Source organism: Mirounga leonina, unplaced genomic scaffold, assembly GCF_011800145.1.
Source record: "Mirounga leonina isolate KUSES-001 unplaced genomic scaffold, KU_Mleo_1.0 Mir_173, whole genome shotgun sequence".
Taxonomy (NCBI): Eukaryota; Metazoa; Chordata; class Mammalia; order Carnivora; family Phocidae; genus Mirounga; species Mirounga leonina.
The window spans coordinates 15,669,253-15,696,795 of record NW_023270447.1 but is presented as its reverse complement, the minus strand read 5'-3'; the positions used below and the strand labels follow the sequence as shown (position 1 = coordinate 15,696,795).

The following is a 27,543-nucleotide window of genomic DNA, read 5'->3' as shown; positions in this document are numbered from 1 at the left end:
TGAGAGATCAGAACTGAAAATGAAGCTTTAGGTGTCACACATAGAGGTGAAAGATGTCAGAAGCCTATGCAAGGAACCAAATGCAGGGCACTAGCACTGAGCCCTGGAAAAGACGATGAGTTAGCACCGGGGTCATTCGAGGGAAAATTCATGCAGAAAGGTTTACTTTAGAACACAGAGTAGGTGTGTCTTCAAGTATATACATCGATTTTCAGAAAATGCAGACTTTTGTTAAAGTCATAAAACATATTATTCCTGCATAACTCATCAATTTCTTCGGCAGTCGAAGAAAATGTGAGTATTTAGGACAAAATACCTTCAGCAATTTTGAGCATTATAGTTTCCATTTTGAAAATAATTTCAGAATGTCAGAGAATTACATAATTTTTATGTGTAATTTTGTATGGGCAAAATTTGGAATAAAAACAAAACAAAATGCCCACTCAAATGATAAGACTGAAGTTGTATTGCCGAGCAGAGCCTTGTCAACATTTTGTGTAAACCAAGGGTCTTTTCATTATTTTGAGAAATCTGTAGGCTTGAAAGTACATCACATGAGAAGAGAGTACAGTGATTGAAACTGCGACTGGAAACGTGTATGTAAGGATTTTGCTTTTCCTGGCTTCATGGAGCCAACCCTCATTTATCTAGAAGGAGAGAGAAAAAAAACGGGGGTGGGGGTGGTGGTGGTGGTGGTGGTGCATATTACATTCCTAAATTAAATGCAAGCTTCCTGGACAATTGTAGCAGACTGACAGTTCCGTTTTTGAGCCCACTTGATTTTCAAAGCATTTCCCTACTTTCCCTTAGGTAAGCACCCTGCCTTCCTGGTCACAGGCTCTCTGTATACATTTACTGAGGATGAGAATGATGATGACATCCATCCTTTTTCAACAAAGTTCCCTGAAGATAGAGCTCAGATTAGCTGTGCAGAGTTCCAGACCGGATCCAGAGCTGAGCACCACTCTGAGGGCAGGAACCCACACAGGAGTTGACATTTGAGATGCAAACGTTCTTCATAGTGCAGAACTGTCCCCTCACTGCAGGATGTTTAGCATCCTTGGCCCCTTCATTATATGCTTGCAACACCCCCCAGTCATGTGACAACCATATCTCCATTCGCATTTCCAAGGGTCCTTCAAGAGGTACTGTCCCCTTTTCTTAGTTGATAACTGCTAGGGGATTGATTGCCTCTTTGGATCTGAAGATGTGAGCTCTGGGAACTCAGAGGGTTAAGTGTTAAAAGATAAACTGAGGCATAGTCAAAATTTTTAAGAGTTTATTTGAGCAAAAAATTGATTGCAACGGGACAGTGCCAAACAGGAAGTTGTCAAGAGCTCTTCAAGGACAGGAGCTGAGGGTGTATGTGTTTGGGGGGACTTCATAGGAAAAGTGCAGGAGCAAAGAAAGGAAATTACTTGATGGGCCGTAGCTTCAACCTCGTTGGCTGTTTGTGGTTGGTTGTCCTTAGGGTTTGATTTCATAGTCCCGAGGCACTTACAAGCTTAGATTTTGGTTTCTTCCGTAGGCTGCCATGACTCTAGAACCACCTTAGTCTAACGGTCGCTAATTTAATTAATTAATTTTATTTATTTTTTAAATTTTATTTTATGATGTTATGTTAACCACCATACATTACATCATTAGTTTTTGATGTAGTGTTCCACGCCTAACCCACCCGTAGGCCACCATCCATTCCTGCCATGGACATGTTCCTTTCATCTCTTTGGTTGTCAGGCAGATATAACAGGTATGTTGGGATGTCATTCACAACCACCGTCCATCTGATTGTCTTACTAAATTACATACAAATACTGTGGACCTGGTACATTAGAATTAAGACTATAGAGTTATTCCGTGGGGAGGAAAAGTTCCAGAAATGCAGAAGCCTAGGAAGTGGTGTGGAGTCAAAAAGATATAGAGAGCAGTAGCCCTTCCTTGGAGCAATACGCAGCTTGTGAAACCCTTCTTGGGGTGGAGGTGTGGGGAGGAGATGACCTTGGCGGATGCGTCCACTTTGCACTTCCCTGACTCTGCCTGTTCCCAGTTGTGCTGCTTTATTTCCTGGTGATCCCGCTGTCTGGGGCCCCTAATGGTGGAAACTGTCATTAGCTAGGCTATCCTATTACTGAGAAAAAAACATTTGAAGGATTCTTTAGAGGGATAACAGAACCTGGTTTCAGTGGGGGAATACGTGGGATGTCCCAGTCCAGGTCTGCTAACCTAAGAGTATTAAGTTGTGGTTTCCACAATGTTTACGAGGCCACATGGCTGACTGTTTCACTTTCAAGCACACTTAGATCAAAACGCCAGCCTGGGCAGCTGCTTTAATGTGTCTTATAATTGCTTCCTTGGATATAATAATTTATCTAGAATGGAGCAACCGCTCAGCCCTCAGGAATATAATCATTTGGACCACCAAAAGCAATATAGAGGATTCTTAATGGTCTCTAGAAACTTAGAGAATGTAGTAGAATGATAAAGAAGAGAACAGTCATTGGGCATTCTGGATTCAAGCCATAGATTTACTCTCCTGGCTGTGTGACCTTACGAAAGTTACTTAACCTCTCTTATCTTACCATTCTCAGGTATAAAATAGGAACAGTCATAATAGGAGATTAGGACAGGGGGGTCATTGAGAGGATTACATGAAATAAAGTAAGTGAAGAATTTTGCTCATTCCTGGCATGTATTTATTACTCAATACATTGCAACTATTATGATGAATATCACTATAGAAAGAAGCATAGGCACTTGAGAAAATAAAGCTTTTGTGGGAGAGAGAAAGAAGGGGAGAGGAGAGGGGAGGCCAAAGAAGAAAAAAACCCTTCCTTTATTTTATTAATATTTATTTTATTAATATTAACAAAATACTGTTATATTTTGTCATATAGTTTCAGAGAAAAATAGGAGCATAGGAAAAAAGAAAAAAAAATGTGGCAATGTATATGGAGTTAATTGAAGGAATAGCTTTACGAAGCAAGAATTTGAAAGCCTTTGAGTTAAGATGCTAGAATTTATAGCAGGTCTCCTTGCCCACCAAGAAGCCCTATTAATCCAGATTCCTTAGAGATCTAAGGGATTTCTTACATTCCACTGGGGGCAGTGGAGTAGACCTAGCCTGCATCAGCCCCATTTAAGGGCAGAGCCTCCAAAGCCCCCAGATTGAACTGAGGATAACAAAGCTGCCTCCTGGACAGGCACAAAGAGATCAGGGTTTGCCTCTTTCAAAGAAGAGGAGACAGTTGCTCATGAGGCCATGTGGTGTAGGGTTAATACATAGAGGGAAATGCATGCGGGCTGAACTTGATTTTAACTTGAAAAAAAGAAAAACCCGCTGACAGTTGTATTTCCTGTTAGAAAGCCCTGTGGGAGGGTGGGTCTAAGGGTTCCTAAGAATGAATGATGGACATGAGATGTACCACGCATAGCTGGGCATCAAGGAGGGAATGAGATGTCTCAGATTGCAACTCACCTACCATCCACTGAGTCCCGTTTCTCCTTCAGGGCCCTCGCCGGTCTCCTCTCTTCCGAGAAGCATTAATTAATGCTGCCCATCCTGGAAATGATGATGAGAGTATATTAATAATAACTACAGTAATTCCCATTAATTTCAAACCCGCCATGTGCTAGGCACCGTGCTAGGAGCTTACCACAAAGTATTTATTTCTTAACAATCCAGTCCTAGGAACAGTCTAATGTGCTTTACGCATATCCTCTCGAAGTCTTATAACAAGCAAAATAGGTTTCATCTTCTTTGTTTTCCAGATGAGGAAGGGCACTTAGAGAGGTCGTTGTATGCCTAGGGCCCCCAGGGTCTGCTGCAGACAGAGTTGGCGTTTGGACCTGACCTTCCTGAGGGCAAGGGTCTTACTGTGTCCAGCTTCCGCACCCCTCACAACATGACCCATTGTTCTGCAGAAGGTCCTCAGCAAATACTATTCAGTGATTCAAATGACTATTTGCCATCTATCCCCAGGGGTGGTACTCTGCAACGCGCCTTTGTGTGTACATCCTGGGAGTGGCCAAAAAAGGAACGTGAACGCAGTCTCTGAGAGCACCCGGGCACCAACACCCACCTGCCGTGTGCTGCCAGCAGCCGAGCTGCCTCCTCGAAGCCCCCTCTCCCACAGCTCAGAGGATGCCAGGATTTAGAGTGGGAACTGGCCTCACAGGCTGTCTGGCCCTACCCTCTTCATTTTATAGATGTGGCCATCCATAAACCTACAGGCGTATGGCCTTTATGAGAGAGGCCCAGAGAGGTTGAGGGAGTCGACTAAGGTCACACAGCTAGTGAGTGGCCAGGCTGGAACATGAATGTAGGCCACCTCCTAAACCCACATCTAGCCCCTTTTCCATTACACAGCAGCAAGACCGGGTGTGAGGGAACATTAGAGCAGAGGGATCTGGTCTTAGCTGACCACAGTGATACTGTACCCTGCTGTGGAGCTGGGACAGAGTGACAGAGCACTTGCTTGCCCGCCATGGTCTGCCCAGGCATCACTTAGCAGCCGCCCAAGGTGCATCCTTGGGGCAGGCAGATGCCTGTCTGGATCATTTTGTCTGCCAAGAGTCAGGCCTCAGGCAAAGGTTTGTTTTCTGAAAGTATAATTGTGCATGCTCCCCTAAAGACCCATTGTGATGTCCACCCAAACTGGCCGCAAATTTGTGATAGATGTCTCTAGATTACTTGCTTGCTCTGCTTATTTCAGCTTTCAGCTATTATCCCCGTCTAAACATTTCAGGACAAACTATAGGTATGGACATCCAGGTTAATTATTTTAAAATATGCAGTTAGAAATCATTTTACTGGACAAAGTGACTTTTTCACAATTTGTACCAAGTTTCATGACTTCACAGCTTTTTCTTTCCTGAAGGAAATGGGACTACACAATAGAAGATCAAAGATCAGCACATTCCTGGCTATGTGTTATTTGCAAGTCCTGTGGAAAATAATCAAGACGGTGAGAATTAGCCTCTGCCCTCAAGGGATGTACAGTTTAGTTGTGGAAAAATAAAGAGTAGCCGGCAGATATTGAATACTTCCCAGGGGCCAAGTCCAGCGGACACTGGGTCCCTCCTGGAGTATATTATCTGTGGCATTTAAAGCCATTTCCTAGCAAGCTTCTCATGCCTGGGCAGAGGGGCCTGACTAGCCTCCCTCCTCCTCCCCTTCCGTTTGGTGTTTCCTTTTCCAAGAACACAGGGGTGCTACCTGTATGAGTTGGCCAGGCTGCTCTGCAGCCAGAGAATCTGGGGGCTGGCTAGGTCCCAGCAACACCACACCCAGGTCTGCGCACCCTCTCCATTTCTCCGCGTGGCTCGGGAAGGAGAGGTGAGCTTGCTTGACGTGACTCAGGCCAAGGAAGTGAAAAGCCCAGACACAGTGGTTCGTCAGTTTCTCCCCAGGTCTTAACCCGTGCTTACTAACTCGGCAGCATGCATAGACTCTGAGACCTCAAGGCAGTAACTGGGAGTCTCTGGGGACCAGCTGTCTGAGACCTGGGGGGGGGGGGGGGGATGAATATCACTTGATTTCATTTCAAGTGTCTGCAGCTTTTTTTCTCTTCTTTTCCCTTCTTTCACTTTTTAGGCCCTCTTTCAGTAGGGTTCTAAGAAACAGCACTCCTCCAGCTTAGTCCCAAGCTCAGCTCTCACCAGGATTTTTCAACATCTTCCTGGTTCCCTGCCCTCCAATCATGTGCAATAAATAAATGCCATGACCAAATATTATCACCTCGTGGGAGCAGTGCCCAGCGTGGGCTTTGTGGACACAGCTTGTAAAGGAGCCCTGCACATCCTGTTCACTGTTAGAGGGACAGGGCATTGTGCAGGGGATGGCTTGATTTCCTGCCCCGGAGGGCAGGCCCCCCCCTCCACGCTTCTCCCCTGCAGACTGCCTCCCGGTTCTTACCCAAGGAAGGAGTCCCAAGTCAGCTCATGAGCCCTGCAGTGAAAGTTGACTCCTCCAGTGCTAGAGAAAAATGGGATGGCACGATGCCTAAACTGTTGTTCTTTAAGGGCTTCAGATGGTTAGAAAGTCAAAGAGCCCTTCTCTCTCCTTGGGTGGGAGGTCTTTGAAGAGCTCCTTTCAAATGAACTTGCCTGGGGTGAGCTCTGCCTAGTTTAGCATTTACTGAGAACCTACGAAGTGCCACCCTGTGCCGGGCACCATAGAAAGAAGGATGAGTGTGCCACAGTTGTGTCCCCAGGGGCCCCAAACCCTGTGGTTGCTGACGTAATTACTAACCCAAGATGGCGGGAAGAGCCCACGCCATGAGGGTCTGCTTTTGTCCTGGATTTAAGCTTGACGGAATCAAGGGCCTTGACAGGAGGCCCTGTCTCTTCGATTCTCACTCTTTCTTACACTGCTCACCCACTGTGGGTTTAAGTGGGCTGATAAGGGAAGGAAACACATTCGGACTGCATTGAATGAGCAGCTTACCCTGCTCTCCTTCCCACTGGGGACGTCTGGGAGGTGGGATGGAGTTTGCTTGGCCTTGTCCCCGCCACACACGGGGCCAGAGGCTGGGACATGCACCTGCCAATTCCCTACGACACTGGTGGAGGGCAGGAACTCCCAGCAAGCCTGGTCTGGCCTGCCTGGGGACCGAGCACCTTGCTGCGGACAGAGAAATCCCTCAGGCAGAGTCACAGAGTGCGCAGGCCTGTGGAAGGGGGAGCACGGGTGGGCGTGGGTAAGGCAGCCCGGTGGCTGCCTCCTCCACCCAGGCCCAGGCCTGGACACGCGGCAGGGAGATGGAGGCCCGACATTCCAAGGACCAGAGGAAACGCAGCAGGCTGCGTGGGAATGGCACAATGAATACCCAACCCCAGGGAGAGGAAGGCAGCCCCACTGGTGTTGGCCTCTCAGCCTCTCCCCGGCAAGGGCAGGGAGTGGGGGAGAGGGCAGGGGTGTTGCTTTGTACAGCTCTCTCTTTATGAACACGTAAGTGCTCAGGGAAATGGGCTTGGATGAGCCTCGCACGGATGTAATGACGTTTCCTCGGTGCGTCCGTGGCCCGAGTACAAGCTCAGAGCACCACCCGTGCAATTCGTACACCAACTTAGCACACAGCTGTAGTGGGGGGCTGGGCAGGAATGTCGGTGTGGCTCCTGCTTCTCATCAGCATGTAAGTGTTTTCTGAGACCGGGGCTCTCTTGGACCTTCTGGAAGCTGCGCATAGATATGTATGTATGAGTATCGGGGTGGGTCCAGTGTTCCTGCCCGTCTGTCGGGGAAGTTTCTGTGACTGAGAAATGTATCTGCGGGATGGCCAATTTGGCTCTGTCTGGGAACAGTGGTGAGTCTTCCTGCCCGGCTCAGGCCACCCCGACTCAGCAGGGGCTTGCAACACCCTGGCCCCGCACCAGGGGGCTAACCTTGGTCCAAGTTCACTCGGGAAGTCACTCTGCCTGCTTCCAGGTGCCAAGGAGCTTATTCGTATTTATGAGCTGCTTATTAGCACTGAAAGAAATCAGCCCAAACCCTGGCGGGAAGGGAGGGCGGGGGAGGGTGGCTGTTTTCTCCTCAGTGCCCAGCTTTTTTTTTTTTTTTTTTAAGATTTTATTTATTTGACAGAGAGACACACAGTGAGAGAAGGAACACTAGCAGAGGGAGTGGGAGAGGGAGAAGCAGGCTTCCCACTGAGCAGGGAGCCCGATGCGGGGCTCGATCCCAGGACTCAGGGATCATGACCTGAGCCGAAGGCAGACGCTTAACGACTGAGCCACCCAGGCGCCCCAGTGCCCAGCTTTTGTTCGTCTACACAGTTGGGTGCTTGGCCAGCTGCTGTCCTTCCCGCCGACTCTGTGGTGCCACACGCCGTGGCCCGTGGCTGGCAGGCAGCTCCCCCACCCCCCACCACCCCAGGTTCTGAATGTGGGCAAGGGAACATGCAGGTGTAAAGCCCCTTCATCCTCACGCGGAGTGTAGATTGAGACCACCAGGTGTCTTTTCAACTGTTTTCAATTGCATCACACCTGAGTGTTTTCATCAGGAGCACTTAGAGGGCAAAGGAAGGGTGAATCTTCCCTTGTTGACCAAGTGCTCAGTCTGGGGCTGGGCCACCACTCCCGGAGCAGGTGGAGGAGCCCAGGGACCTTTCTGAGGTGAGCCTCCTCCAGCTCAGGGATCATGAGCCATTACTTCCAGCCTGACCTACTGAGCCTGTGATGTTCCTCCTTGCTCTTCTTCTTCAGGCCAACATAGCCTCTTGGGTTGAGAAGGCAGCAGCCGCCAGCCAGAAGAAAAAAATGGTCCTTCTCTAAAGATCCTGCCTGAGAGGAAAGCAGTCAGCGTTAGATCCCAAATTCTGTATCAGATCAAGGGGACCGCACCCAGCAGAGCCGAAGCTTTTTTTCCTCCTCTGCTGGGAATTCGGGCCTCTCTGGTGCTGCTTGGGCTGCCTGATAGCGGTTTATTTTTAAGGGGGTATAGGACCCTTCTGGAGAACTCGTTCCAGGGAGACAGCTGGGCACGGTGAGCCACGCTGAGCAGAGCGTCAGGTGTGAGGCCAGGCATGATTCTGACTTCAGCCTGAGTCTGTCCTCAGCCAGGCTCCCTGGGCCACAGGGAGAAAGGCTGGGAGGAAAACACAGATAGAGAATCACATGTTTTTTTAAAAAAAATTCCAGCTCTGTCCCACCACTCCCTGAGTGACTTTGGGTGAGCTACCTAAGCCCTTCCAGGCCAGCTCCCTCTCTCACAGAGCCCTCCGTGTGTGGTTCCTAGCTCAGAGGGTTGCTATGAGGTCATGTGAGTTAATGTTTGTAAACCGCTTAGAATATTGTAAGAGCAAAGCATTGGTTAGATGACAGCAGAACGTCTCTAAGACTTCAGGGCACGGGTAGCACGACTCTGGGACCCTTTATCGGTGCGTGAGGAGGGGAAAGAAGCGCTTTCCCACCCCTCTGCGCCGACCACTCGTGTCTCCTGCGGGTCAGGGAGCTGCGCTCAGAACAGTGACTGCACCGTCCAGGTGCACCTGCCCGAGCGAGCCCTGCTACTGAGAGGTGGTTCCTGGGAGAAAGCCTTGTAGGAGCAGGTGAGAGGGTACAAGTGGGTACACATCACTGCTGATGTGGCCTCATCCACACCAGGTGACTGGTGAGGCCTGAGGAGCTGGCTCACGGAATCCCTAGTGTGACTCCACCCAGAGCCAGAATCAGTCTCTCAGCAGCTCGAAGCTCAGAGAATGGGAAGGGCTCTTTCCTCAGGGGTGCCTCAGGCTCATAGGCTTAGCTTCTCTCCACCCCAGATACCAAGTTATTATATTTAGTAAAACTTTTCGGTTCTTTTCTATTTCCACTTCTGTGGGGCTGAAATTTAACTTTTGAAATTTCCCACTTCTGTGGGAACTGCATTGCAGATCCTCTGTCTTAACAGGGTGGTGCTTGTTAAAACTGATCAAGGAGATTTCTAGAAAAGGCATCACCAAAAGGTGGGATTTTTGAAGGGCAGCTGGAATGGGAAGTTACATGGGAAAATGGAGGCCCATGCCATACTGGACAAGAGTGTTAGGAGCCCCTCATTCTAAAGAAGGGCCTCACTCCAGCTCAGGGATCATGAGCCATTCACTCCTTGCTTTAGAAGAGGCTTCAGGCTGGCCCTGCCGACTCCCTGCAACCTTCACCTCTGCTCCGTTCTGCAATATAAGCAGAGACCTGGGGAAGAGAAAGACAAGTTCTCACCAGGGCAGTGTTCACAGGGGAAGGTTACTTCCTCCCCAAAGTGAGGTGGGGGATGATTGCCAACATGTATCTTGGGGGTTTTAGAGATAAAGGAAGTTTCCAAAGGAATTTTTATATGTTAGGGTAGACTTACAGGATCCTGGTGGTGGTGGGGGTGGGGGGGGCGGGTTCGGGCTAGGATTGCCTTTTGCCCTTAGCAAAGTATTAACATTGAGGCAGTTGAGTGCCTGTTTCAATGACTTGTCAGTGGGCTCTAGGTAGTAAGGAAATTTAATAATTTTTCTTCTCTTTTGTTTCCCACATCACCCTGCACTCCCCCTGCCCCCCCGCAGGGGTAAGGGGCCCTGAACCCCCGGGCTGCCACTTTTGGGCACTCACCGCTCTGCCACCAGACTTATTCTTTCCCCTGATAAGCATCTTCTGCTGCAGATGCCCAAATGTCAAAGTCCCAGGCAGCTTTAACCAGTTTCTGGTGCCCGAGATGCTGCTGACTTTGGGGACAAGGAAGGTGGTGAATGCCACCACCAGTGTTCCTGAGCATCGAGGCTCACCGTTCTCAGAGCGCGGGATCTTTTGGTTAAAAGCTGCATTTGTATAGGTACCACAGCCTGTGGAGGGGGAGAGAGCTGGAGCCAACTGCCGGGAGGGTTGGAGGTGGGAGGGCTCTGCAGAGACTGGGGCGCCAGCACCCTTAACTGTGCTGGCAGGGATGGGAAAGCATGCAGAAGTCTTGCAACATTTCTGTCTCGTCCCCCACCTCTCGGCTTGGGATGCACCAGCAGCTCCTGTCCAGCCTCTAGACACCGAAATGGGAATGCCTGCCAGGTGTCCTGGGACGTAGAGAGAGGTCTGAAAAGGAGGGTGCAGCTTCACTTCTTCACACTTGCATCAGTCAGTCAGGTGCTTGCTCTCATTAGCCGGCCCCCACGGCTTAGGTAGGCCCTGGGGCAGGGGCAGGCACAAGTCCAGCAAAGCCCCTTGGACAGCAGAATGTTTCCACTAGTGCTCTCTTTCCATCCCATGCCATCACTGGGCACTTTGAGGACAGCAAACCCTCCTTCAGACCATCCTCGGGGAAGGCGTCCTGGCAGCTGAGGCCTCCATTAGTGAGCCCCTCCCCCTGGGCACGGCCCCTCACCCCAGCTCTTGGGCACAATGACTCTCATTGTCTTCCTTCTCTTATGCAATAAGGCTTAACAGCTTGTTGGAAAGGACACGATGGCCCGTTAAGTCAAAAAAATCAAGCCCTTAGAACATAAAAATGTATTTACCCTCTTGGAGAGTGAAAAGGGCCCAGTTCTCTCTTAGAAACATGAAACCACTGGGACCTTGACACAGCTCTTTTTTAGGAGCATTCATTCCTTTAAGATGAGGTCACTTTCCCCCAAGAATGGACCAAAGGTTTTACTTCAGAAACACCAAAATCCACAAATCCGCTCTCCAAACGCATTTTCTAGAATGAGCATTATTACTCTCATAATGGAAAAAATCATCACCCCTACTGAGACTCTGGCAAGTCTGTGACCGCATTTATCACGATAAGCTGGCAACTCAGTTTTGCCTTTTCAAAAGGTAGTTTTGGAGGTATTTTTGGAGATCCAGTGTTTGACAAAGAATATGCTGAGAAATAGCATCTGTTTTTCCGGGTTGATTAGGAGGATATTCATTGCCTTACCTTATTTTCCTTTACCTTGACCTAATTCATGGCATTATGATGTGTTTTGTGTATCCTTGTACACCATTTCCAGTGTGTGGAAGGAGGAAGGTACTTTCTTTAATAATTTTTTTATGAGAGACAGAGCATGGAGGGTGGAGGGGCAGAGGGGAGAGGGAAAGAGAGAATTTTAAGCAGGCTCTTATGCCCAGCCCGAAGCTTGTCGCGGGGCTCAATCTCACGGCTCTGAGATCATGATCTGAACCGAAATCAAGAGTCAGACACCCAGGCACCCTGAAGGAGGAAAGTATTGTAGCTGATGTTGTTAGTGTCCCACCCACATCCCCCGGACCGCAGGTCCTGCCAACTACCAATTGCCCAAATCTGCATTTGTGCCCAAAGGTTCTTTCTCCCCTCTCCCAATTCAGATCTGGGGAAGGATGCATAACTTATGTGTCCGTGGGCAGCAGAGATACTGAGAAATTAACATATGCCCAGCATGCACTCAACCAGGGAGTCCAGATTTAGTAGCCTATACATTTCCCAGCCACCTGGCCCTTGGGAGCTCAGGGACTTTTTCCAGACGTGTTTACACCTTTCCCGAGAGTTCCCCTTCAGGCTGAAGCTTTAGTGGCTCACTGTGGGAGCTGTTTTCTTGGCTTCCTTTCTTCCCTGGATCCCTTCCCACTCCCCTCCAAGGATTGCCTGCAATTCCCCCAAAACTATTTCCACTTGAATCTTTGTCTCAGGATTTGCTTCTGGGAGAACCAAAACTAAAAGAGGTACAAATAAACAAAAATGAATAGAAACCAGTAGAATGCCTGATACATTATAAGTATTCAAATAAACGTTTGTTACATTACAGAGACAGCCATACAAAGTGTATTCTCAATGTTTAGCCCAGAATGGAGCACGCAGTAGACACTCAACAAAAGCTTGGAGCAGGGGAAAACAGCCAAGTCAAGCATAGCTAGGGAATCACCCAGTGGGGATATCCGAGAGAGGCTGAGGAATCATCGGCTGAGTGGGTAAGACAGACCTTGAAAATCCATAGATTTAGAGTTCTGTGGGTATGATGTTGCCACAGTGGTGGTGGGGAGCCTTCTAGGTGCTGAGAATGGGGGCTAGCCTGGGATTTTCAGTTAGCCTCGCTCATTTTCCTATTGAATTTCCCACAAGATTTATTTTAAACAGCTTTATTGAGATATAATTTATACATCCTAATTTTCACCACTTTCAGAGTTGTACAACTATTACTACTATTCAATTCCAGAATATTTCCATCACCAACCCCCCCCCCAAAAAAACTGTACCCATTAGCAGTCAGCCCATTGTTGCTCCCTCTAGCCCCTGGCAAACACTGTTCTATTTTCTGTTTCTGTGGATTTGACTATTCAGGACATTTCATATAAATGGAATCATGTAATAATGTGGTCTTTGGGAATGTATTCTTTCACTTGGCATAATGTGTTCAAGGGTCATCTATTGTTGTAACACGAATCAGCACTTCATTCCTTTTGATGGGCAAATAGTATTCCATTGCATGGATATACCATCTTTTGTTTATCCATTCCTTAGTTGATGGGTATTGGGCTATCTCCACCTCCTGGCTATTATGAATAATACTGTTATGAGCATTCATGTACAAGTTTTTGTGCATTCAAATGTTTTCATATATGTATGTACACACACACACACACCCACACCACTCTCGGAGTAGAAATGCTACATCGTGTTGTAACTCTATGTTGAACTTTTTGAGCACTTTTTTACATACCTACCAGCAATGAAGGAGGGTTCCAGTATTTCCTCAACCTCACTATTCTTGTTAGTACCTTTTATTTTTATAGCCATCCTAATGTGTATGAAGTGACATCTTATTATAGTTTTGATTTATATTTCTTTAATGACTAATGATGTTGAACATATTTTCATGTGCTTATTAAACATTTGTATATCTTGTTATGAGAAATGTCTATTCAAATCCTTTATCTTTTTTTTTAAAAGATTTTATTTATTTATTTAATTGACAGAGAGACACACAGTGAGAGAGGGAACACAAGCAGGGGGAGAGGGAGAGGGAGAAGCAGGCTTCTGGCTGAGCAGGGAGCCCGATGCGGGGCTCGATCCCAGGACCCTGGGATCATGACCTGAGCTGAAGGCAGTTGTTTAACCAACTGAGCCACCCAGGCGCCCCTCCTTTATCATTTTTAAGTTGTGTGTTTTTGTGGTTTTTTTATATAGTTTAATATATTTTAATAGCAAACTTACAGGACAGAAGACAGACAACATTAAAAACATGTACTTGCATGTAGGACAACTCAGAAAAGTATAGTGAACATGTTCTTTGTCTTTTTATTCTTGACTTGTTAAATGCTCTTTCTATATTCTGGATATTGGACCTCTATCAGAAATATAATTGGCAAATATTTTCTCCCATTCTGGGGCTTGTCTTTTTACTTTCTTCATTAGTGTCTTTCGAAGTACAGAAGTTTTCAATTTTGATGAAATCCAACCTTTCTATTTTTTGCCTTTGGTTGCTTATGCTCTTGGTGGCCCGTGTAAGAAACTGTTGCCCAATTCAAGGTCATGAAGATTTACACCTCTATTTTCTTCTAAGAGTTCCCCGTCGTTAGTTCTTGTATTTAGGTCTTTGGTCCATTTGAGTTAATTTTGATACATGGTGTGAGCTACGAGTCCAACTTCATTCTTTTGTATGTGGATATCCACTTGTCCCAGAACCATTTGTTAAAGACTATTCTTTACCTCATCAAATTGTCTTAGCACCCTTGTCAAAATCAATTGACCATAAATGTAAGAATTTCTTTCTACACTCGCAATCCTACTCTCCTGATCTATATATCTATCCTTATTCCAGTGTTGATGACTATACTTTGCAATTTGGGGAAATCAGAGAGGATAAGCCTTCTAACCTGGTTCTTTTTCAAGATTGTTTTAGCTATTCTGGGTCTCTTGCGTTTCCGTATACATTTTAATATCAGTTTGTCAATTTCTGTAAAAAAGCCAGCCAGGATGTTGATAGGGATTGTGTGTGATCTGTGGATCAATTTAGAGAGCGTGGCAATCTTAACAATATTAAGTCATTCAGTCTACAAACACAGGCTATCTTTCCATGTATTTAGGTTTTCAGTTTTCTTCAACAATGCTTTTTTAATTTTTAGTGTACCAGTATTGCACTTCTTTTGTTAAATTTGTTCCTAAATATTTTATTCTGTTTGATGCTATTGCAAATGAAATTCTTAATTTCATTTTTGATTTTTCATCGTTAGTGTATAGAACTGCAGTTTTAGGGTCCCACAAAATTTTAAAGTCTGCATTTTTCGCTTCAAGATCAAGATTTGCCATTTCCAAGGAATATTTTGTCCATCTTAAGGCACGGGGTTCTTTGAGACCTGCCACAGAGCGCCACAAGCTGGCTACTGTCCTTGAGAAATTAGTGGTGTCGGGAAGTAAAGCATGTGACTTACTTAGTCCAGAGAAGGCAGGTTTACAGAGTCATGGACTTTAAAAAATGAGAAGTCCTTGAGCATAGAATACAGAACTGGGGGTGCTACAAATAGGTTACAAAGTGAAATATTAAACTCAAAAAGCTGGTAGTATAATGGGGGCAGGAGAAATGGATGTTCAGAAAAAACACGTTAAGAAGCCTCCCAGGGAAAACAGGTATGCAGGCTAGCACCGATTTTGGACATTGACGATGAAATTCAGAGCTGGAAGGGATTGTGGGATCATCTGGGCTGCTCCTCTGAATTTACAGATGAGAATACTACGTCTAGAAAGGGTATGATGTGCCACACAGGAGAAAAAGCAAAGGGTTTGTAAACAAATGCCTGAGTCATCACTAGCAGGAGACTTTGGGAGATGGCCCTTAGCTGCCGGCAGCCTCAGCTCTTCATCTGTAAAAGGAGAAAAATGTTGTCTGCCTTATAGGGTGGTCATAAGGAATCAGTGATTCAGTGAGTCACCGGTCTTTCCTGGCACCATGTGCCAGGCACTGTGCTTGGGGCTTGGGATGGAGTGGGAACCAAAAGAGTCACAGTGCATGACCATAAGAAGAGTGGATTTAGGGCAAAGCTTAAAAGGCCGGGCTCTACGCTGTGTTTCTTTGGATCATTGTAAGTTCCAGTTAAATTTCCCAAGGGCAGGGCCCTATTGCGTTTATTTCTAAATCTTGAGTGCCTGGCACATGCCTGGCACTTTTGAGATGCTCAACAAGTTTGTTGAACTAAACAAACTTTCTTTTCTTACCCCAAGACAAAGGAGCACTTTAGATACTGAAGGGGAGGACAGGGTTTGCCTGGGGAGGACAGGGTTTGCCCGGCAAGAACAGAGCATTTCAGGAGGAGGGGATGACCAGCGGGGAGCTTGGTGGGAGACCAGGAGCTGGGGGCCAAAGGGAAAGGCACATCATCAGTCGAACTAGGGCTTATTGTATTTTATTTTATTTTATTTTTAAAAGAAAGGTATCTCATGATAAATTAAAAACAAAAGAAACTTTCTGGTCCCTTTTCCCTTCTAGTGACTTCTACAGGTGAATGTATTTTCTCATCAAATACATCAGTTATTCTTAGCCATGTAAGCTAAGTTTTAAAAGAAGTAAATGCAGTGTGTGTCAGCATCACTCTGAGGAAAAAAAGGAAAGCGGTTCTGTGCATCCTATCCCAAGTTTGAGCCCACCCAAACTGGGATAATAAGAAATCTGAGGGCAACATGATGGCAGAGAGAAGGGAATAGCATCAGGCTCTGGATCAGGAGTCCAAGCTCCTGTGAATCAGTGTAGATTTCTGCAAGGCGAGGACCCCTCATTCTTGCTGGGTCCAAGATAGCTTGAGGTGAGCAGTCCCGCTGGGAGGAGGCAGAGGGAGTAGGAGACAGGCTGGGACCCCGGAGGGGTGGGGGGGAAGCAATTCTCAGGGGAGCATCTAGATTGTTGGACTCTAGGTCTGGCTCGGCTTCTCCCTGGCAGTATGACCTTGATAGAGTCACCTCAATTCTCTGAATATCAGTTGCCTCATTTGTAACATGAGAAGTTGGGACTAGGTCAGACATAGCAAATACCCAAGAGGCACGCCCCCCTATTGTATCTCGTTTTACCCTCCCTCGACGTGATTTTTTTTTTTTTTTAAGATTTTATTTGTTTATTTGAGAGCGCAAAAGAGAGCACAAGCAGGGGGAGCAGCAGAGGGAGAGGGAGAAGCAGACTCCTCACTGAGCAGGGAGCCCAACATGGGGCTCGATCCCAGGACCCTGAGATCATGACCTGAGCCGAAGGTAGATGCTTAAACCGACTGAACCAGCCAGGCGCCCCATGATGTGATTCTAAATCCTTTTCTGTGTAGACTTGTCCAGGCTTCCTACTAAAGTTGTCATGAGGCAGAAAACTGATGATTCCATACAGTCAAGAAATAGCCTGAGGTGGCTCAGTGTAAATGCCAGCTGTAGGATTATTTATGCAGAGTGCTCTCGATCACACAGGGCCTAACAGCTGCTAAAGGAAGGGAACTACCTCTTGAACTTGGTCAAAGATGGTGCCTGGAGGTGGAGATTGAGTAGTAGGGCAGACACGTAGAAAGACTTTTGAAGGTTTTTTTTTTTTTTTTTTTCCCCCTGGAGTATAAACTCCCAGTTCTGTGCTAGCATTCATTCCATTCCATGCCAGAATTGTTAGGGTGGAGCTGCTAGGAAATTAGCCGCTGTTAGTCTGGATGAGTTTAGATAGGAATGCGTCCTTCATACAATGTAAACAGGGAAGGACTTTGAAGTGCACAAAACTGGTCTCTGTCTAGTGCTATTTAAGGAAGCACAGTGCAGGGCTTTTTTACTCAGAGCCAAGGTGGAGGATCTTTCCCAAGGTGATCTAATTCCCAGGGTCGGGGGTGTGCAGCGCTGCCCAGAGTCTCCTTCCATCTGCCTGCCTTGACATGGCTCTCCCTCACTGTGGCAGCCTGACTTCTGCCCCTGAGCCTGGCTGCTGGGCGTTGGCTGACCTGGAAGGAAGGTGATGCCTCTTTAGAAATGAGCCCAGGAAAGCTAACCCACCCCCAAAGAATTCAGCTTTTAGAACTGAGAATTGGAGCCCTTAGGAACACCCCCACCCATCTCCAGCCTCACCTCACCCCACCACTCGTCATCCTCCTCCTCTGCTTTGTTTCTCTCCAGAGCACTCAGCACCAGTTCACCTCCAATGTGTTGGGGTTTTTTTAAGATTTTTTTATTTGAGAGAGAGAGTGAGTGCATGAGCCAGACTGGGGGGGGGGGGAGCCGAGAGAGAAGCAGACTCCCAGATGAGCAGAGAGCCCGACATGGGGTTCGATCCCAGAACTCTGGGATGATGACCTGAGCCGAAGGCAGACGCTTAACCAACTGAACCATCCAGGCGCCCCTCCAATGTGTTTCAGTGATTGATTTGTTCAGAGTCTCTCTCTCTCTCTCTCCTTTCTAGCTAGCATGAAAGCTCCATGAGGGCATGGATTTTTGTCTGTTTTGTTCATAGCTGTTTCTCTGGTACCTAGAACAGTCTCTGGAACATAATAGGCACCAACAAGTATTTATTAAATGATCAAATCCATTTCTCTCTTTGATATTCTGTTCATCCAAAACCTGGATTTGTTTCATCTCAGACAACTTCTGCTGAATAACTTCTGAATGTCTGGAATTATTCCTGGGGTTGGGGTCTGGCATCTAGGAGGGGGTTTGAAAAGGAAATGAAAGAAAATTCCTGCTGAGAATTAGAGAAAAAGACAACATAACGCCAGTGTCCTTCTTGGATGACTTCTTACTAGGCCAGGTGCTCACACCTCACTGTTTATTTGTGCCTCAAATCAGCCTTCCCAAGTAAGTAAACTTAGCTCAGTTTTCCAGAGGAAGAGATGGAGGTTCATAGAAAGTCAGCAATTTGCCCGAAACCACATGGCTACGAAGTGCTGAAGCCCAGGTCTTTACAAAATATCCAAGTGCCACCTTCAGCATCTGGCCACCGGCCCTCCTTCCTCCTCTTTAACTGTCTGTCCAGCTACCTGCTTTCCAGAGGGGCAAAGCTGTTCTACCTACCAGGGTCTGACAAAAGTCCCATTAGGGAATAGACTATCGTGTAAATGATTGCAAACTTGCGTGTTTGTTTAATCTGACTTGGTTTGAGATTTCTACTACTCTGAGCTCTAAAAAGCTGAGTGATTCATTGTGATACTTACTCGTAGGATGAGAGAATGTGTATGGAAGAAGAGAGAGACATTCAGGTTTGGAATCAGATTTCCCAACTAAGGTGGGTGGGACTTCTCAGTAGGATTGCTGCTGGATCAGCAGGCTCATTTTTAGGGAATTCCTGGTTCGCACTATAAGTGAAGATCAAATTTGTTTCCAATCAAGTTTAGGCTAAGAGATTTTTGGTGATGTAATCCTTCTTCCAGGCCACCAGAAAGTCAGCCCTCTAATCCCCAAACAACAGGCTGGGAACACAAAGTATCTTGTGATTGAGCAACTGAGGACTTCAAATAAACCTCTCAGCAGTCTGGACACATCTTGTGTGTGAGCTAGCTGGCCTGAGATCTTTCTGAAGGAAGAAATCCTGGTCCTAAGAAAGTACCATTTATCTGTGTATATTATAGGATCGCTGGATGTTCAGGACAGTGGTGTTGGCCTGCCTAGCATAGCTGGGTGAGAGGAGTCAGGGGGTTTCACTGCAAATAAATATCCTCCAAGCAAGTACTTAAATAATAATATTTTCTTCTAATAGAGTTTCCCTTAGATCTTATTCATACTAGTTTTTTTTCCCCTTTACTCGTTTAGTTTGTGAAATAATTTTAAATTTTCAAAGTTAATTTCCTTTGCTAGGCTCTCAGGCAAAAACCACATCTGTTTTTAGAAATGGCCTCGATGTTTGCTCACACCCTGATGAAACATGCTCCCCCTTAGATCTGATGGGAAGGTCAACAGCATGTTCTAAATACAGCCATGTCCCGGCATCCCAGCCTGGGGACCCAAAACCCTGCAGGCCAGAAACTGACAGATGAAGAGATATCCCACGTCATTAGGAAAATGTGAATCAGGGCCACAGCGAGGTATCACTTCATGCACACTCGGGTGGCTAGAATAACAACACAGAATAACAAGTGTCCGTGAGGGTGTGGACAAGGTGAAACTCTGAAACATTGTCAGTGGGGGTGTAACACTGAATGAATGTGGGACTTTCTTTGTAGGTAACACGAAGAATTGCAAAGTGACCAGCGTGCATCTCAAATTTAACACAGCTGGATAGGAACTCTTCATTTCTTGGGGAAACCTGCCCCTCTTCCAGTGTACCCTGTCTCTTGTCCACGGAATGACATCCATCTAGTTGCTCAAGCCAAAACCCAGGAGTCATCGAAGACTTCTCTCTGCCTTCATTTGGTCCATCGGCAAGGTCTTCAAATACACTTGTGCCCTCTCCCGCTTGCACTGCTCCTGTCCTAGTCCAGCCCCCGCTGGGTCCTCATCCACCCTCTACCATCCACACCCTCCAAGCCAGTCTCTCTGCTCCTTACGGTCCATGCTACGCTCAACAGTGAGGGTAAGTCACATCCCTGCACTGCCCCACTGAGACTCTGTGGTGACTTCCCAATGCACTGAAAATAAAACCCAAAGGTCTTGCCATGCTGGCAAGACTCAACATGAGCGGCCCCCTCCCCCTCCCTGGCTTTGGCCTCTGTACCGCTCCCCACTCACTGTGTCCCAGGCACACCAGCCAGCCTACTTTCTGTCACCCGACAACCCGAGCTCATTCCCATCTCAGGCCTTTGCACTGGCTGCTCCCTCTGCCTGGAATGCTCTTCCTCTAGAACCCTGCATGGCTCCTTCTCTCTACTTTGGTTCAGTTCACATAGCATGTCCTCAGTGAAGCCACAGCTCCTGTCCTGAGTTACCCTCTCTTTATCTGTTCTAGTTCCCTTATAGCACCTGATACAATCTGAAACCATCTTGTGTGTTTATTTACATGTCAAGTACTGTCCTTGTTCTCAACTGTAACACAAGCTTCAGGAGGCCAGAAAATTTGGTCATCCCCAGCTCCTAATGCTTGACATGTAATCGGCTCTGAGTAAACATTTCTTACACGAATGACAGGACGTCAGGGCTACAACACTGGTTTCAACTAAGTTTGTTTTGTTCTGAGTAGAATGTAAGGAGGTTTATAGAACTAAAAATAATACAATGTGTTGAATACCAGCCTAAAAAAAATGAGGGTAGGACACTTAGGTGAACTCTTAGCTTTGCAGTACCCCAGGGCTCTGTCCTTGGGGCACCTCCTCTCTACCCACACTCACCCGTGCTCTCCCCCTCCAGTGTCATGGCTCCAAGCACCCCCACTTTGCTAACACCCAGCCCGGATATCTGCCTGAAACTCCAGCTCACTCATCCTCACTTGGTGTCTAGCCAGCCCCTCCAACTTAGCATGTCCAAATCCACTATGCCCCTATTCCACTACCATATTCAAGGGTTGACTATACACCGACAATATGCCCCTTTCTCACCTGCCCCGCTACCAGGGGACTCAGGCCCCATCAGCTCTGAACTCCTACAGTTATCTCCTAACTGGCCTCCTGGGTCTGCCTTTGTCTCCTCTGTCTGCCCTCAGCTCATTAGCTAGAGTGACCCTTGGGAATTAGTCAATCCTCCACTGTGAACCCTCGGATGCTTTTCATCTTATGTGGCGCAGGGTCCAAGAGCATCAGAGCCCGACCAGGCCTGCCGCGGTTCTTCTTCAGGGTCCCACCTCGCTCCTCACTCACTGCTCTCCAGGCACAACAGCCCCCTTGCTGTTTCTTCAACATGCCCAGCACACTCCTGCCTCAGGAATTTTGAACTTACTGTTCCCTCTGTCTGGAATGTTCTTCCCCCAGATCCACACAGCACACTCCCTCACCTCCTCAGGCTTTGCTCAAATGGTATCTTCTCAGAACATTTTTCTCAGATCTCCACTCTATTTAAAATTCACCTCTCCCACCATCTCCCCTTCCCTGATTTATTTCCTACTTCTTTACCATACTAATATTATACTACCTATATGCATATATAATATATATAATATTACATATATGTGTATGTATAGATAATTCTTTTTTTTTTAAGATTTTATTTATTTGAGAGAGAGAGAATGAGAGACAGAGAGCACGAGAGGGAGGAGGGTTAGAGGGAGAAGCAGACTCCCTGCCGAGCAGGGAGCCCGATGCGGGACTCGATCCTGGGACTCCAGGATCATGACTTGAGCCGAAGGCAGTCGCTTAACCAACTGAGCCACCCAGGTGCCCTAGATAATTCTTTATAATACATATATAATATTGCACGAACATATATGTAATATTACCTATATACATGGGCATGTATAGGTAATTACATATGTAATACATAGACAATATTACCAATATCCATTTGTAATTTGTTCACCAGGTCTCCCTCCACTAGAATGTAAGTTTCCTTATGGGAACTTCTGTCTGTTTTGTTCAGGGTAGGATCTAGAAGAGTGCTTGGTGTGTGGTAGGCACTCAAAAGCTTTTGTTGAACTTATTCATGTTGATGAAGCCAGGAATGAGGGAAGAACATAAAACCCATGCTGTGAGGTCTTTACCCTAGTTAATACTGGCCCACCAACTTGCCTCTCAGCTTTCCAACATTCAGTAACACATATGAAAACAGTTCAGTTACATGAGTCAGAGCGCCTGTCTATCAGATCAAACCATTCAGGAAAATCATAACTCTTCCTGATACTGGGACTGGAGAGAAATTTCTCCCATGAGCCTTTCTGAAGAGGTTGTATATTGTGAGCAATTTCCTCCACCAGAGCATTTAGAGAACTACAGCAAGGCTCATGATATTTCTCATTACATTCTCTGATGTGGTTGATGCCTTATGTCAGAGCCTAATTAAGTAAAAACAATTGCACAGAGGGTCAGAACAATGTGGTCCAGAGTCACAGCTTTTTATTAACCTTGATTGTTCCAGGAACAAACCTTCAGTACCCAGGAACAGACATGCTTCATGGCTCTTGGGACAGCTTCTCTCAATCAAGCTTTCATTGAACACTAAATGGCAGAGAGTTCAAGCATGCATCTGCTGAGAAATTTGCAGGTAATCTATGAGACAAGGCTTTCCTGGAGTATTATGGAGGTTGTACCAATATAAGCTTTGGAGGTGCCATCATGGTCCATGTAAATAGCACATCTTGGAGCCATGCAGTGCACAACCTGCACAACTGTACGAGGCATTCCTGTTTATGAGGTTGGATAAGTGTAGAGTCATAGGCTTTAACCAGTAGCCAAAGCAGATATATTTGTAAAAGTATAAAAAGTACATATATTTATAAAAGTTCCAGTGCCAAAAAAGAACACTTACTATAGAACTAGGCTAAAAGAGGCAGCCATGGGTAGGACCAAGATGCATTAGAAATAACTTAAAGTTGGATCTAACACAGGGAATGGCCACACGTATGTTTGTCTGAAAACTTTTAAAGCAGGTAAACTATGTCCTTCCCCACATGCCAGCTATAAAACATCTCAGTAGAACTTCCACTCATCTGCTCACTTGGGAGTGTGGTTTGGCCTTCAGTGCACAAACTGTGAAATAAACATTGAGGTAGATGACTGAATTCCATTGCTCTCTGGGATTGCTAGCCATAAGCCACTCAGATCAGAGCAGTTACCCAAACTTATGACTATGGTAAGTTTTCCCACTAAAAAATTTGATTCTCTAAAATTTACAGTAATTCAGATATTCACTCCACTGAGCATCCCAGTCAGCTCTTCCACCCAAGGGTTCCTAATTTGCACATTACAGGAAAATTGGTATTTCCCTGTGTCTGTGTGTAAGAAGCACATTTCTTGAATTTTTGTGATGAGTCAAGGACTTTCATGAGAATGAATTTTACACATTCTCCCTCCCCCTAAAGATACACAGATTTTGTCTTTCATCTATTGGAGGATATGAAGAAATTACACGGTAATTAAGCTAAAAAATATGTAAGACAGTGATGACTAAGCAAACACCTCAGCTTTCATAATCGTGGCTGGCTCATGGCTCCAGGAATGCAATCACTGGGGCGGGGAGGGGGTAGGGAGGGGGTTGGTTATCAAACCCTCCTGGAGAGCCTACCATGTGCCAAGCACTAAGCTAAGCACTTTCCTGAAGCTGAGTTGAGATCGGGGTAGATATGACCCTTGACCACAGTGGCCCCCAGTCTGGTGGTGCAAAGTTACCTGGCGCTGTGAGGCAGTGCCTGCCGAGCCCCCTGGGAGGAGCTGAGCTACATGATCCCTGTGGATGGGGGGGGGGTGCTGTTCCAAGGGAGGTGGGCTCTGAGTTGGTCTTGAAGAAGAACAGGATGTGGAAAGTTGGGGTCTCATGGAGGAGAGGGGCTCACCAACCTCCTACCTCTGACTACTTATGACCTCTGTTAGTAAGAGGGAAGTTAAGCTTGGGCAAGTTAAGGCCACTGTATTTGTGGGTCTCTCTGCTATGGCAGCTTCAGTTCTAGCCTAACTGATGCACCTGTGGGGTTGTTCTTTGGCTTCCCTCTTCCTAACACATCCAGCCCAATATGACTCAGCAAGAAGGTAGGAAGGGAGCCAGTGACAAGAAGAGGATCCTTGTGATGAGCCAGGCATGATCCTAAGCAAGCAAACAAACAAACAAAAAGCTGTAACTTCCCATGGACTCTGCCAGGTAGGGTGTATCACTCACTTCTGGAGATAAAGATCTAGAGGTGCAAAGATTTTCCAAGATCACACACAGCTAGTAAGCAGCAAAGACCAAGAACCCACATAGATCTGACTCTTCCTGTGACTCACATGTAATCGAATGTAGACAGGGAGAGCCTCAGAGCACTGTTATCAGGTGTCCCTGGGTCTGTTTTCACTCCAGGAGGGCAAGAGGTAGAATCCCTGATGTTCTAGTGAATTCACACAGGAGCAGGTGACCTGGAGAACGTAGGGGCAGCATTCTTTGAGGACTAGAAAGGCACTTGAAATTTTCCAGTCTAACCACCCCATTTTACAGATGAGAAAACTGATGATTGGAGGGGTTAAGGGGTTTGTCCAAAGCTAAATAATGCCTAGATAGTTCCTGGCTCTATTCAGCACAGCATGCTGTGCACCTTCCGTCCATGGCCTTCATGGACAAAAGGCAAAGTAGGGTGTGGGTTTTCTTGTAGACCTTCCTCTTGTGTCTCTGGGTTCAAGAAGCAGATAATGAGGGAGGCTACTCTATGTTGATGAAGAAGCCAAGGACACAAATGTGGTTCAGGTACTGACCCTTGACCATGTATGTTTATTTAAGCTATCTCTTTAACCACCAGTGGAAAACTTTGTCCTCATCAAAGAGAGTCCAGGCCCAGCCAGCAAGCAGAGAGGGATTCAGGGGGAAGGGGCAGGGGTGCAAGTGAGCACAGGAGGGAGGAGAGCCCCTGGGAAAATCTGATATACATAATAGGGAGGCCATCACTGCAAGCACTTTGGGACCCTGAGGATTACAGCCAAGCTAGTTTGCATGTTGCAGCTCAGCACTGCCTTCCAGAAAAGGTATTTCAGTGATGGAATAAGAGCTTTTGTATCTCTTTAGGAGGCTCACTACATTCCCTCAAGGCTCCTGACCTGAGGAAGCTGAGTCAGGAGCTGGCCCATTTGTTAGATAAATGTAGAGATTTATTGGTTTCTCGAGACTTTAACTAGTTCTGTATGGGCGTATTTCCCTTCCCTTAAATGGATCATTAGGAAATATTGGACACAAATCAGGAATTCAATCTCTAAATAAACACATTTCTACCCACACAGATAACTTGACTCATTCTAATACAAGCAACTTCTAATAAATAAAAGATTTTCTTAACCTCAGAGACTGACTTCTCACTGGAACCTAGGTGAGGATCGAGAGGGGTCTTTTAAGAGTCCCTGCCTGGGCTGCTGGGTGCTGGTAAAAAGCACCACATACACGAAAGTTTTTTATCCTCTGTGTTTTCATTCGCTGGTCACTTGGGATGACATCTGTGGATCATATTATTATTCCCACCTGATAGATAGGCAACTGAGGCCCCAAGAGACAAAGCACTGGCCCAAGTTCACACGCCGAGAAACCATCCCCTTCCAGTGCCTTTTCCCATTTTCCCACAGCACCTGTTTTCTTGGCACATAAGTGAAATGCCACAGATTGAAAGAGAGGGGATGAGCCGCCAGGGACCCTTTGTTCATTCATTTAAACAGTTTGTACTGAGTGCCAAGTGTGTGTCAGGCAGCTTCCTAGGTGCTGGGGATCCAGCAGTTAATAAAGCAGAGAAGACGCCCACTGCTCGCTATTCGGCTCCTTTGATTCCTGTCCCTTTCTGGCTGGTCACACCTGACAGGTACGTAGAGCTTACCGGTTTACAACGTGCTTTCCCGTGTGTGGTCTCCTGGGCCCCTTGGCCGGCCTCAGAAAGGCTAGGTGCGGTGCCCACGGGCCCGCGGTAGAGTGGCGGGCGCTTTCCTGCTGAGTTTTCCTGACAGTGTCCTCTCCAGAGGCCCCGAGGCTCCCTGGCACTTTCTCCACAACCAGCCCAGGGGCAGCCAGGAAGGAACCCTCAGAGCTGTTCTGCGACCACTCCCAGCCCCCAGGCCCTACACAATCTAGTGGGGTTCCTGAGAGCCAAGTGCTGGGGAAGACAGTCTCCCCAACACCTGGTTAGTTCAAAACTGTCAAAGCCAAAGAATGTGACCACAGGCAGAGAAAAGATACAGGTATTGGTGCCCTTCCCCTGTGACCTGCATGGGCTGGGCAAGGGTACGCAGGGGATAGAGATGGGGGCGATGCAGTGTTAGGCTGGGGCCTGGGCACGTTCAAGATTCATACTTATTTGCTCTAAAAGCATCTTTGGCCCTCCTGCTGGCAGGGAGCTCTCAGGGAGGCAGGGTCCCTCTGGACCAGGGCGTGCTCAGCCTGTAGGAGGCAGGAAGTGGGGAGTGAGTGCCCATCTTACCCAAGGGAAGGTAAGCAGCTTGTGGCTGAGATGTTCTGATGAGATGGGGTGCTGTCGGATCCTGGTCCATCCATGAGAGCTGTGTGACCTTGGACAAGGTACTTAACCCCCTGAGCCTTGGAATCTTCTAGATCTAGAGAACAGGGACACTAATACCCACCCCAGCCCTGTTGTAAGTAAGTAAGCTCTCTGTTTTAAGTTTTTCATTGTTTTCCAAGTACACTTTTCTCTTTTTCAATTAAGTTTTTTCCTGATCATGTAGAAAATTTGATGATAGCTATTTTGGAAAACACAGAAAAACATAAAAAAGAGAATAAAAATTGCCTAAGTTCCCAACACTCAGAAAGAATTACCGTTAACATGTTGACATCCTGGTAGACTTTAACATAACACACACAGTCACACAGACAGACACACACACACACACATATATGTCCTATCATTTTGTGATTGGGAATATATTCGTTCTTTTCTCTTTTCACTTAACATATTTTGAGCATTTTTTCACATCATTAAAAATTCCTAAAAACATTTTCAAAAGTTTCAAAATAATAGATTTTTTTCAATCATTAATATTGTATAGAAATCTGTTTTTAATTATTTCATATTTTTCTGTTCATCTCCAATTTTGCAGATGGATTGATCAAAACACATGAACTTTTTTTTAAAGAAAAGCTTAGTAAGTTTACTTGAAGGAAGCTTAAATAATACAGGACTGAAAATATTAGAAATCTATATACAATAAAAATGGAATATAAATTAACCGACTTCACAGACATTTCCAGTTAAGCATCATCATCATACAAATGTATTCATTTTTTTCTTTTCTATAGGGACAACACATACATACATGACATCATAATTCTTGCAAAACAAAACAAACCAGACGCTAAAAATATTCTCAACTTTTAAAAATTGTATGAACTAAGTTTCAACAACAACATTTGACCTAAATATAAACCCTTAGTTTAATTTCATGATTTATCGTGCCAGAAGCATGGCTGGTTTTAATTTTTTAAAACAGATATTGGTATCATAACATATTGGCTTACTAATAACGAAGGTATTTTGCATTCACAGTATCCGTGTGGACAAAAAAATTTTAATATTATTTGCTATGACCTTTTTAAACTTTCAAAGTCTTCTCAACGTGAGCAAATCTCTGCACACATTTCGGTGCCTTCTTCTGAAGCACAATCTTGAC

At 46.2% G+C, this 27,543-nt stretch overlaps 2 long non-coding RNA genes across 2 annotated transcripts; one reads left to right on the top strand and one right to left on the bottom strand.

The window, feature by feature from the left end:
* Nucleotides 1-1,307: 1,307 nt before the first annotated feature.
* Nucleotides 1,308-4,467, bottom strand: LOC118019117. The gene is made up of 3 exons (XR_004681577.1): nt 3,654-4,467; nt 3,476-3,559; nt 1,308-2,089 (listed from the first exon to the last, which is right to left on the bottom strand). It is a non-coding gene; the product is annotated as an uncharacterized LOC118019117 (long non-coding RNA).
* Nucleotides 4,468-6,930: 2,463 nt separating this feature from the next.
* On the top strand, nt 6,931-26,856 carry LOC118019116. Its single transcript, XR_004681576.1, has 4 exons — nt 6,931-7,133; nt 19,564-19,913; nt 22,340-22,465; nt 25,616-26,856. It is a non-coding gene; the product is annotated as an uncharacterized LOC118019116 (long non-coding RNA).
* Nucleotides 26,857-27,543: the final 687 nt, after the last annotated feature.